We start from the raw sequence: 13,508 nt of genomic DNA, 5'->3' as shown, positions 1-13,508 counted from the left end.
ACAGGGATAGAAGTTTTATTCAACTGTAGAATTTAATTGAAGCACCCTCTTAGATGTCTTGGTCATAAATAGTGACCAATAGAATCATCATTTAATTATACAATATATTTCTTTAAAATGTGTAGCCTACCAAATCTCTAAATGAGTCACATTTCTGGTAAATATAATTATATACAATAGAACTAGGGTGGGTAGAGAAGGAAGGTAAACCCTACAAAGGAAAAAGGCTACCAAAATATAGGCTCATGTCATTCTTTGAATTAGGCATTAAAAATTTAGTACCAAACTTCCTGGAAGCCAGTTATTTTTTTTAATATTGGAAAAATTCTATCATCAGCCACTTTATTTTAAAATCTCTAAAATTTTGTCATCAGTAATTTCATTTTAAATTCTCTATAGTCAGACTCTTCCAAACTGATATTTAGATAAATCCAATTGGATTTTCAACCAGAGCCTCAAACAACATCTAAGTTCAGCACGTTCTCCACTAAACCAGTGGCCCATACTTGCTTCTTTGAAGTGCCTATTAACGGTATCACCATTTTTCCAAAACATAGCAATTCATATGCATTATCAAAAAATAAGGCAATAGGGGAAAAAAAACACTGATATGAACACTGTTAAATTATATATATAATTGTATAAAATATATACTTTCAAATATGTTTTATACATGCATACATATTATTTTATTTTATTTTTAAGATTTTATTTTTCCTTTTCTCCCCAAAGCCCCCTAGAACATGGTTGTGTATTTTCAGTTGTGGGTCCTTCTAGTTGTGGCATGTGGGATGCCACCTCAGTATGGCCTGATGAGCGGTGCCATGTTGGCACCCAGGATCCTAACCAGCAAAACCCTGGGCAGCTGAAGCAGAGTGCGTGAACTTAACCACTAGGCTGTGGGGCCAGCCCCTATTTTATTTTTTAAATAGTATATTTTATGTACTACTCTTGACCTATTTTTATGACTTAGCAATACATTGTAAATTTTTTCCATGTCCAAATATGTAAACTTACATCTTCATTTTTGGTGACTCCATTCTATTTTGCCAAATATATATATATACATTTATTCTAATTTGCTACCTCAAAAACAAAGCTGCAGTGAAAATCTTTGTTCACATTCTTTTACAGGTTTGCCTGAAAAGTTCCTTAATTGTTACTAAAGGTGGAATTGCTGAAGAAAGTTATACTGTTTTATTTTCACGGTTTTTACAGTTTCTGGTATATATTACTAAATTCCCTACCTAGAGATTTGGCTAATTTATATTTCCATCAGCAGTAAATGACAGTACAATAGCTCTTTACAAAGATGTGAGTCTGAGCAGTGGTGTTTTTTATTCTTTTCATTTCTACTTATACCCATGTTAATTGTAAATACTTACTGTCTCTATGAGCCATTGGACCTTTTCTTAGCACCATTATTGTGCCTGTCTACCTTATCCCTCACTAGGATGATTGCCATAGCGCCCTGATCTCTATCTTCCAACTGTCTTCCCAAATCCTTTTACATGCTCATTCTCTCTCTCTCTCTCTTTCTTTTTAACATTAGAAATCTAACCACGTTATACTCACACTTAAACTTATCAGTGTCTCCCTTGTTTTAGCAACTTGGGTACAAACTCTGGTGTATCATACCATTCACAAGAAATGAATTTAAGATAGTCTAAGATTGTCCACACACAAAGGCACACCGCGAGAACAAACAATCAGATCTCAGCAGCAAAAGATAACCTCAACCAAGATCTCATTCCCTTCTTGGCCACTCCTGCCCCTCCCACACAAATACAGGAAGAAAACAGTAGAGAGAATCAGCAAGGAGGAAAAATAAATACAAGCAGATTTGGACTCGCAAAATTTCAGATACTGAAGTCTCGAATACAAAATATTAACATTTTTAAGTGTTTAAAGAAATAAAAACAATAAATTAAAAAGATAAAGAAATTAAAAGTCTACCAAAAATGGACCAAATATATTTGGAAAGAACGAAATAGATTTTCTAAAAGTATAAAACACATAGTTATTAAAATTACAAATTCAGTATGTGGGAGAAGATATTTGCAAATTATATCACTTACAAAGATCATATATCCAAAATATATGAATATCTCCTCAAATGAATAAGAGAAAGACCGACAACTCAATAGAAAAATGATCAAGAGACTTCAATAGATTCTTTGCAAAAGATGACATCCAAATGATTAAAGAACATACGAAAGTCATAAGGAAATGAACATTATAAGTTGAATGATTCCACTCCCCACCTACCAGAATGACTAGTGTTGACTATGGGAACTCTGATACACTGACTGTGGAAGTGTAATGATATAATACTTTGGAAAACAGTTTTGCATTATCTTGTAAAGTCGAAGAAGCTTATAATCTATGAATTCCACTACTAAGTATAAACCCAAAAGAAATGCCTACACACATACACTAAGAGACATGATGGGAATGTTGGTAGCAGCATTATTTGTAACAGCCATCAACTAAAAATAACTCAAATTTCAATCAATGGAAGAATATGGTTTATTCACATGATGTCATGTTATACAGAAAATTAACAAACTATAGCTATATGCAACAATCTGGTGAATCTCACCAAAACAGTGTTCAGTGAAAGAAGCCAAAAACAAAAGAATATACACTGTGTAATCCATTTATATAAAATCTAAAAAAAACAAAAGATAAAAAGTAAAAGCTAAACTAAGCTAAGCTATGAAGTTAGAATTCAGAACAATGGGCACCCTTGAGGAAGAGGGAGAGGGGAGACATTGGCCAGGGGTAGATTTGCAATGAAGCTACAGAGGAATAAACTTCAGGCTCCTTGCTTGCACGGGCCCCCGTTAAAGTCCTAAGGGAACCTGAACAATGTGCTCACATGAGCATATGTTTTGTAAAATACTCAAAAGAAATACATTTAGCTGCAATTGGTTAAGACTGATGACTTATTCCAGTCCAAATTCTCCTCTGTTATACTTCTCCTCTTATTGGATGCCTTAAGAGAGCATTCAAGAGATCCATCTAAAAGCAAGTTGGCTATTTATTTAGTTTGACTCTAGTGGTATATTTTTATTTGGTTCACAATTACATTTGTGTACAGTTAAGTTATTGCTACCTTTCCAGTGTAGGACTGGCTTCTAGGAATAATACTACCACTATGTTGATTCCTTAGCTTTGTGACATAAAGGTATAAAGCCAGGTCATATGGCAATATAAGTGTATCCTACAGTGCTAACCACTGGAAATATCTGGGTAACGGAGAAGAGCAAATGTAAAATGAACAGAGCCAGAAACTAGTCTATGGAAATTCTTCCAATCATCTGATGTATAAAACTGTAGGCAGAGAATTTATTTCTCAGTGATGCCTAGTCAAAATGGAAGTTGTCTCTAGATGGAAATATACTAGATAATGCAACATAAACAATTATAAATGCGCCGCAAATATGTTTTTCCTTTTTTTTCTGGGAATTATGAGTAACAGAATTCATCAGGATTCCTGTGTCTGCAGAGCAAGAACCTATAGCAGTACTGAAAATACTGAGTACACCTAGGTGTAAAGTCACATGTCTTATGCCTCTCTTTTATTATTAATAAAAACACACTGATTAACTATGCCAAAGAAAAGACTGAATTATTTTGTAATGCTGAAAATGACATTATAAAACCAAAAATGACATCATGAAATTTCTGTTATATGAAGAGGTGATCAAAAAATTTATAGCCAAACATAGAAGGCAGAAAAAAAGTAATAAAGGGATGCATCAGGCAGTTAAAAATAAAAGTATTGTGTCCTCTTCTGGATTTTGTGATACTAGTAGGATGTTAAGCTTTTAAAACTTGTAATTACAATTTTTTCCTCATTCTAAATAATTCTTAGTTTGTATTCATAATTTTTATCTTTAAAATAGCCTCCAAAATTGTTTAAAATTCAGCTTTCACAAACCCTATATTGCTTCTGGGTATGAGAGGGGAACATGTGGATCTTGGGAATGTTGTATTTCTTGATCAGGGTGTTAATTATAAAGATAATCATTTTGTAGATGATATATTTATGTTTTGTACACTTTTATATATGCATGTTATACTTTATAATAAAAAATTAAAGTACCTTAAACAGAAATGAAAAGAGAATTTATGAACTGGAAGATAATGCTAAAAATTACTTAGATTGCAGAAAAGTTGAGAAAAGCAATAGGATGTATGAAAGCTATGGTAGGAGATCTGGAAGACAGAGTAAGTGGATTGACCAAATTAGAATTCCAGAAAAATACAGAGGATAGAAGAAGAGTCAGAGAGAGGAAATAATCCTGAGAATCATCTAGATTTAATGAAAGGCAAGACTTGTCAGATTTGGGAAGCAGAATTAAAAAGAAAAAAATAGAAGAGACCAGCCCCGTGGCCGAATGGTTAAGTTTGCACACTCTGCTTTGGCTGCCCAGGGTTTCACCCGTTAGAATCCTGGGCGCAGACATGGCACTGTTCATCAAGTCATGCTGAGGCAGGGTCCCACATGCCACAAGTAGAAGGACCCACAACTAAAACTACACAACTATGTACCAGGTGGGCTTTTGGAGAAGAAGGAAAAATAAAATCTTTAAACAAAAAAAAGGAAATCTACTATTAGAAACTGTGGGGCACTGGAATTGGCCACCCCAAGATATGTCTCTTTGGCATAAGGATTATTTTGGGCTGGTTACTTTTAAAAACTACAGACTTGAGAAACTCTGAAAAGCAGAAGGTACCCTTTCTAAGAGACGTTTACATTTATAAAGGAAATCTCTGTCTGTAAAGGTGTCTCCTTCTCTGTACCAGGAAGGGGAGATGACCTTACCTCTAGAAACTCTTGTCAATGCAGAAGGCAAGGACTTAAATCTGCATGATAACCTGACCTTTGTTTACTGTACTTGTCTGGTGATCTCCCATAACTGACTCCCCCACCCCCAGCATCCTCCTTTGTCTTTAGCTGAGGGTAGTATTTAAGGTGAGAGCTTCCTCCATTTTGGTGAGTTGCTCAGTTTTCCTGAGCCTCTCCCATGTATACACGTTATAAAGCTTTGTTCAATTTTCTTCTGTGATTCTGTCTCATGTGAATTTAATTCATTGTCCAGCCAGAAGGACCCAGAGAGGGTAGAGGAAATGTCCTCCTCCCCTACAAAACATTGTGATCAAAAATAAAGAGAATTTAAATACAATTAGAAGGAAATGAAAGAAACAACAACTCTACTCTCAGCTAAAATGCTCAAGAGTAACACGAGACGTAATAAGACAGTGGAATCCCTTCAAATTGGGGGCGAATTATCTCTCAGAATCTCAGTGCAAAATTGCATTTCCAACAAAACTATCTGTCAAGAACAATGAAAAAATAAAGACTCTTGCATAGAGAAACTTAGCTTCATGAAAGAAAATTCTTAAGAGTGAGTCAAAAGGAAAGGAAAAGATCCCAGAAGGAGGGCTTGAGATGCGGGGAGGAAGGAGCAGAGAAATGGTAAAGATGTAACTGTCTAAGCAAGCCTTACCTAGGAGGATTGGAAAAAAAAAAGATTGAACTAATGCTCCATAATAATAGCATGGGAGCCAGGAAAAGGCTCAAGGCAGTAAAAGTTGTCTCAGGAGGAGAGTAAAGATGTTGATTCAGTAGGCTTAGATTGCATGTTATAGTTTCTAGAATACTAATTAAAAGAATATAGAGCAGATAAATCATCTCTAAACCAGAAAGAGAAAGGACAGAAAGAAAATCTAAAAGAAAGGAAAAAGAAACATGGAAAAAACACAAAATGGAAAGTAGAAATAAATTCAAACATATCAGCAATTATAATACATTTAAATAGATTAAGTTCACAAATAAAAACAAAAAATTTCCATATTGATTGGGTACAAAAATCAAGCTACATACTGTTTATGAGATACTCTAAAATTTAATGAACCAGAGAGATAGAGAGTAAAAGGATGGAATGAGACAAATCTATAAATATTTGCCAAAAGAAAGCTGATGATGGCCTACTGATAAGTTTAAAGCTAAGAGCATGATTAGACATAAAAAGATTTACTATATAATGAACATTTTAATTAACAAGGAAGTTAGAATACTTCTAAAATTCCATGCACTCAATAAAGGAGCCACAAAATAGATAAGGCAAGAAAATTGAGACCACCACAGAAAGAAACGGAAAAATCACCAATGTAGTGGGAATTTTTAACATCTCTCTCTCAGTAATCGATCAGTCAACCAGAAAGGATATGGAACATTTAGACAGCACAATCAACAAGCTTGATCTAAAGAGATTATATAAAACTTTAAACTAGCAATTAAGAAACACATTCTACTAAATTAAACACAGAAAACTGGTCATGTAATAGGCTATAAACCAGTCTCAACAAATTTCAAAGAACTGGTTTAATACAGAACACATCCTCAGATCAGATAGAATTGTTAGAAATCATTGTTGATAAAATAAAATGTTTTATATCTCTTTCAAAAAAATTTAAAATATCTTAACTCATGAGTCAATAAAGAAATATAATGGAAATTCCTTATCTAAAACTGACATATAATGCAAATATGTTATGTAAAACTGCATGTAAAAACTTGTTGAGGGGTCAGCCTGGTGGCCGAGCAGTTAAGTTCTCGCGCTCCACTTAGGCAGCCAGGATTTCTCCAGTTTGAATCCTGGGTGTGGACACGGCACCACTCATCAGGCCATGCTGAGGTGGCGTCCCACATGCCACAACTAGAAGGACCATCAACTAAAATATGCAACTATGTACTGGGGGGATATGGGGAGAAAAAGCAGGGGGAAAAAAAAAGATTGGTAACAGTTTTTAGCTCAGGTGCCAATCTTTAAAAAAAAAAAAAAACTTGTTGAATACAAGAAAAGAGAACTTACAGGGAAATGTACAGCCTGCTCTTTACATTATAAAAGAAGATAGGCTGATAACTAATACATTAATCATACAACTTAAGGAATTGGATAGAATAACACAGTAAAACTAAAGAAACAAAAAAGAAAATAACAAGGTAAAAATAAGTGAATTATCAAGCTAAGAGAATGGAAAACAAAGCCATTATGAAAGTTAAAATAGGGCTAGCCCCGTGGCCGAGTGGTTAAGTTTGTGCACTCTACTTCGGGGTTTCACCGGTCTGGTGCCTGGGCGCGGACATGGCACCGCTCATCAGGCCATACTGAGGCGGCATCCCACATGCCACAACTAGGACCCACAACTAAAATATACAACTATGTACTGGGGGGATTTGGGGAGAAAAAGCGGAAAATAAAAAAAGAAGATTGGCAACAGTTGTTAGCTCAGGTGCCAATCTTTAAAAAAAAAAGAAAGTTAAAATAGACATAGTACTTGAAGGAGAGAGAGAGAAGGGAAAAAGGATGATGGGAGTGAAGGAAGAAGGGAGGGAGGGAAGGTTGAATTGTTCAAGGACTGGGAGGAATAAGGAGGACGAAGAGCAGATATGCTGGGATTCAGAAACCTTCCAGACTGGAAGTTAGAGACAAAAAATATTTCAACTGGCATATACCAAGTGTTAGCTTCACAATGAAGCAAAAGCTATCTGTGGTGAAGATGTTCAAAACAGGTCAGGCAAAAGAATGGTGTGTGTCCAAAATTCTTTGAGTCTTCTCTGCTACCAATTCACATTCCAGTCTCCTGATTACTGACAGTGCTCTCCAGGACTGATCTGAGAGTCATCCTGGGGTCAAGGTTTTCAGAACATCCTGGGAAGATTCTCATGGTCCCCTTACGGCCTCCTTTTGATGATACTTGCTATCCAACCAAATCTCAGATCATAAAGGAAGCTATCAAAAGGCCATAGGAACTCTATAGACCTCAGTTTCTGCTGATCCCAACCCTTGCACTCCAAGAGATTTGATGTTAAAATAGGAAGATTATTTTGCAAAACAGAAGGCAATTTCTTCAAATAGCTTAAGGAAAAGCATATTTCTATAAGAATCCAAGTTACAGAAATAAATGGAGCTAGAAAAGTATTATTCTCTTCTCTTTTCTTCTCTCTTGTCTTCTATATTAAAAGAGAGAGAGACAAATAATTAACATTTTTATTTATGATTTTGCATCAAATTTCTGAGATTTTGTAACTGCGAAAAGTGAAAAAAAATGGAGAGAATACATTGGCAAAATATATCTGAGACAAATGATCAAATATCATTATACACTAAGGGTTTTATAAATCTATAAAGATATAAATCTCCGCCATAGAAAAATGTGTAAATGATATGAGTAATTCATAACAGAAATACAGATAGACCCTAAACATGACAAAATCCTATTTTCAATAGTAACTGAAGAAAAGCAAACTGAAATGGGATATCATTCTCAAGGAAGACGTTTGATGAATAGTAATATCCAATATTATCCAGACACTGTAGACAAATTGACAGTTACATTTTGTCATACAGGGTATTCTTTAAAAGTTTATGTGATTAAAATAAATAATACCATTGACGTGATTTATTTTAACATTTTTAGTTTATTAAATCTCTTTGAAACCAGGCTCATATCCAACTGCTTATTCAACACCTGAAACTCAACATATCCAAAACTAACTTCATCTTTCCACCAAATCTTTTCCGCCCACCACTTTCTGCATGTAGGGGATAGATACTCGATCCTCCCAGTTGCTCAGGTCAAAAACCTTGGCATCAGCCTTTATTTCACTCCCATATCCAATGTGAGCAGAAATTCTGTTGGATCTACCTTCAAACTCTACCTGGAGGTTGACAATTTCTCATCATCTCCACTGCTCGTGGAGTGCTCCAGGGCACCATCAGTTCTTGTTAGAGTTATTGCGATAGCTTCTTACCTGGTCTCTTTGTCTATGCTCCTGCACCTCCAAAGTCAGCCACCAACAGAGCTGCCAGAGGGAAACTCCTAAAATGTCAGTCAGATCAAATCACTCCTCTGCTCAAAACTCTTCCCTGGCTCCCCATCTTACTCGAATTAAAAGATAAAGTCCTTATAATCATTTCTGCATTAGTCAGAGTAAGTAATGATAGATAAACAGAGCTCCCTGTTTGAAAATAATACATATTGCTGGCTCAACACAATGTTACAATGTGATGCAGTGTGGGTGGCTTTTCTAGAAGTCTCTCCTCCCAAAGGTGACTCAGGAATCTAGACTCCTTCCATCATGTGACTCTGCTGTTCCCTAAGGCCATCTTGGTGTGCTCTGCTGGATTTCCTCCACCCAACTGGCAAACAAGGAGACAGAGAGAGAGAGATAGAAATAGGGACAAGAGACAGAGTCACAGAGAGGAGGTGAGAGTGAGCTGGCTGAGAATATGACTGCAGGTTTAGGGGCCCCTTGTAGAAGGAGCGTAAACCACTTCTGCTCACACTCTGTTGGCAAGAATTAATTTTACATCCCCTCCCAGACTACAGGGAAGAATAATCCAGCTGTGCAATCAGGAGGAAATGGTTTGGCACTAGCTGGTTCCTCTGCCTGGATCACTCTCCTTCCAACTATCGAGGTGATGAAATTTTTCATCTTCTTCAAGTGTTTGCCCAAAGGTCACGTTCTTATCGAGAGCTTTCAGAATGTCCAGTTTGTAGTTGCCTCCCATACTTCCAATCACCTTTTCCGTGCTTTACTTGTTTTTTTTCCCAGAGTATATGTATCATTTCCTAACATAATTTACCTATTTATTATGGTCACTGCTTATTGCCTCTCTCTCTACTGTAGCGATATAATCTCCACCGGGGCGTGGATCTTTGTCTGTTTAGTACATCGAACTATCTTTTACTTCTAGAACATGGCTTAGCATTAAATAGGCACTCAATAACTAGCTTGCAATAAATATTATAAAAATGGTTATGATTTTAGGTTTAAGCTCTTTAAAGAAAAAAATAAGTTTAAGCTCCTCATGCCACTTCTCAGAGGTGTAATTCTTTCAGCTTGATTAAATTAGTTAAAATTTTATATGTCTTTTCATATGGCAAACAATTTGTTTTATTTATCATTTCTCATTTTTTTAATAATTTCTGGCTACTCGTTTCTGATTTTATGCTTACTAAAATTCTATTGCATTTTCTCATTTTTTAAATTTTTCTAAATATTGACTTCAATATTTAATTATTTCCAAGTCACTTATTCTCATGGTTGTAAAATTCCTCCATCCATTAGTCCTTCCAAATCCCTGTTATGCTATCAATAATATTAGCTGAGATTTTAGAGTCAGTTCATTATTTTTATTTTTCAGTGTATTTCTCATTTTTAAATATTTTCATGATATTTGCATTTTGTGCATATTCACAATTAAACTTCATTTTTTTGTTTCAATTTTCACTGCTAATTTTTCCATAAAAAGATATAGTTATTAATGCAAATGAATATCAATTCTGCTGGTAGAGAAATCCTAGATCGCATGTTTTCCCTTAAAAACATAGATGTTGTCCCACTATCTCTTGTATTTAATGTGTTGTAGTTTTGGGGTTGAGCTGGTTTTTCTTTCTTTAAAACTGATAGTTTTATTTTATCTCCTGACCAAATGCTATAGGACTGTTTCTCTGATCGCCACATTCAAAAATTTCACTAGATTTTGTCTTGATATTAGTCTCTTTTCATTAATATTTTCCTTGTTCCAGGGAAGAACAGTCAATGTGTAGATTCAAGTTCATCTTGGACTTAGAAAATGTTCTTCCTTTATTTCTTTGGCTATTGCTTACTGTCTTCTTTTTGATTACTATTATTTTGTGAGAATCTCTATTCAAGTTCTGCTCTCAGTTATTCATTTTTTTAAATCCCTAACTGCCAGACCCTCCATGGAAATTTACATTGCTTTCATTAGCTGTATCTCAGACTTCAATCGTTATAGTTCACAATGCAAGTTTTAATTATGTTATTGCATGCTTAATTTTCTTAGGTCACACAGCTAATTTCCTTTGTATTTCTATCTGTTTCTAAGCAGGTTCTCATTCCTTCTCCATTTATTTTATTAACTTTCAGTCCTTTATTACTTTTCAAACTGTCTTATAAGCGTAAGGCTGTCAGATAAGATTCCCACTTTGCTGCCAGCTCTGTAGTTCCCTGGGGCCTGTGGGTCCTTGGATGCAGGTCCTTTCAAATGCCTTAAATTTCAGTAGTGAAAGTGACTCCAAGTGGAATGTTTCTTTCTCCCCCAAGGGTTCACTCACGTTCTGTAGGAGTTTACCAGAATTTTCTATGCTAACCTATTCATCAAAAAGGAAAATTTCAAATTTGGATCTTAGAGAGCCCATTGATCTATGCCATATCAAGCATAAATTTCTGAAATGTTATGACAAATTTAAAGAAATTTTTCCTAGTTACCAACATGAATTCTGGGTTTCCCTATTATTTTATCATTACCATCAGAATGGAGGAGGGGAAGCTAGGAGTTAGTGTGCAGGTAATTACTTTATCTGAAAGTCCTTCAAATAGATTTTCAATTAAATGTTTTAGAAAGCAAGGGAGAGTAAAGTTAACTTTACAGGGATTTCATGTCACTGACATTGATCTGTTTTGCTTATCCTTGTAAATCCAGCATCAGAAAAGGCCAATGTCACCAAGAATTATTTTTAGGGGTATCAGCTCTTGGCCAAAATTCTTACTCAGAAAATTTGAGAAATCAGCCCATCTAAACAAGTTCAGTCTCTCCTGTTTGTCATGATAATGAGAACGAGCCCTGCAAATATCTGTTAGTGGATAACAGGCAGGTCCCCCTCTCTTCACTGGTGACAAGGGAAGTAAGCTCCCCAAACTCAAGTACAGTCTTTCGCTACAGAAGGTTCGCATGTAGGACTCACTTTACTTGCTGTTAAAAAGTTTTTCAGAGGGAGGTCCCTTCCCACCAGCTCTGCTAACCACTCTGTACCCAGTAGGAAGACTACACACAGGCTGCTTACACTCCTGTCATTTCCGCTGCTCCTGCCGCTGACACCCATAGTTCTCTCTTGTGGACTTAATCTTAGATCTTTATGTGATTCATTCACCATTTTTCCTTTCATTCAAACATTTCCAACATAATCCATAGAAGCTTCCTCTCCTTAAGGGAGGCTCAATTTTCAGGAGTTGTGTCAATCACCAAAGGATACGAAAGGCCAACTGGAATCTCCTCCAAATTATGTGACCCTTTCATCTGTGTAGGTCTACACAGCTCTAGAACTAAGTATAATATCAGACTCCTTTTGAGTGCTAGATAAATATCTAGAGCCCATGTGACCACAGTTGCTTCCTGTCATTAACTCTACATAAGACATCATTAATTCCATTCTTCTTAAAAGTTCTATCTCCTTACTGTCCTTGAACACAGTTTAAGAAAGGGTAGAATGTCTTCCCATAAAAGTCTAACCTTGATCCTACAAAAACCAAACCATTTTGATTTTCCTTCAGTTTATACCCATATGGCATTTAGAAACATTTTGAAATTTAAAAGACAAAAAAAGGATTACTTTGGCCTAAATCAAAATGAATCTAATTACCATTATCTAAGTCAAGGGCTTATTGAAATCCTTCCTCCCAACCTATATACAATTTTTTTAAAAGACTAATATTAGAATAATTTTCATTGTGATATTAACTGAAAATGTCTATACTTATGGAAATAAACTGCCTCAGCCACTAATGATATTTTTAATTCCAATTGAACGTGATAATATCTATGATGTTTGGATGGTAGAAACAAATTGGTCATTGTGTCATATTACATCTCCACAGCATCTTTATTTCTAGACAGCTTCAAACTGTAAACATGGGTCAGGACAGAGACAATAGGTTATTAATAAATGCAGTATTCTTGAATAGGGATAGATCCGTGGGTTTACTGATATAAAAGTAGGCTCACTGTACCAGTTGTTACTTTAGTTCCTTAATATATCAGGCCAGAGTGGTGTAATGAGGTCCTGAGCTTTATTTGTAAGAATCTTTACCAAAAATTAATGAAAGGAATAGCTTTGTATCTGTCAACATCAAATCCTTCATGAAAATTCTAATCTTATAAACATAAAATTCCAATGTTGCTTTACACTTTTATTTCCGTATTACATATCTTGTGCAAAATATGGAAGACACTGTGGATTGAGTCAATATACTAACGATGTGCTAATAAATGTTTAAAAAGCCAGTTTTCTGGGGAAGGAGGGGACAAGGAAGCTCTGATGTGTATTGTTTGCCAATTTTTCTGACGAAAATATTTTCTGATCTATCTTTGAGCTAGTGATCTAGAGGCAAATTAGATGCCACCAATTAGATGTATTTGCACAATATTTAGAATGGGAAGAGTGAGCCACAGGCCAATATCCTCTGCCAGAAAACAAAGCTGTAAAGATGTGAGATGTCTCTGAAAGTCATTCTACTGTTCCCTCTCCTCATTGCTGGGTGCCCAGGGTCTACTGTGACAGTAGCAGTTGCAACTTTCCAGTCCCTGGATACTGGCTCCCTTTTGGGGTGTTCGTAAATTTAATAGTAAGTTTGCTCATAGCATTCTTAGAGGGAGCGTGAGAAGATTCTGGTGAGTCAATTCTTT

Source organism: Equus quagga, chromosome 15, assembly GCF_021613505.1.
Source record: "Equus quagga isolate Etosha38 chromosome 15, UCLA_HA_Equagga_1.0, whole genome shotgun sequence".
In the NCBI taxonomy this organism is placed as follows: domain Eukaryota; kingdom Metazoa; phylum Chordata; class Mammalia; order Perissodactyla; family Equidae; genus Equus; species Equus quagga.
This window is presented reverse-complemented; position numbering follows the sequence as displayed.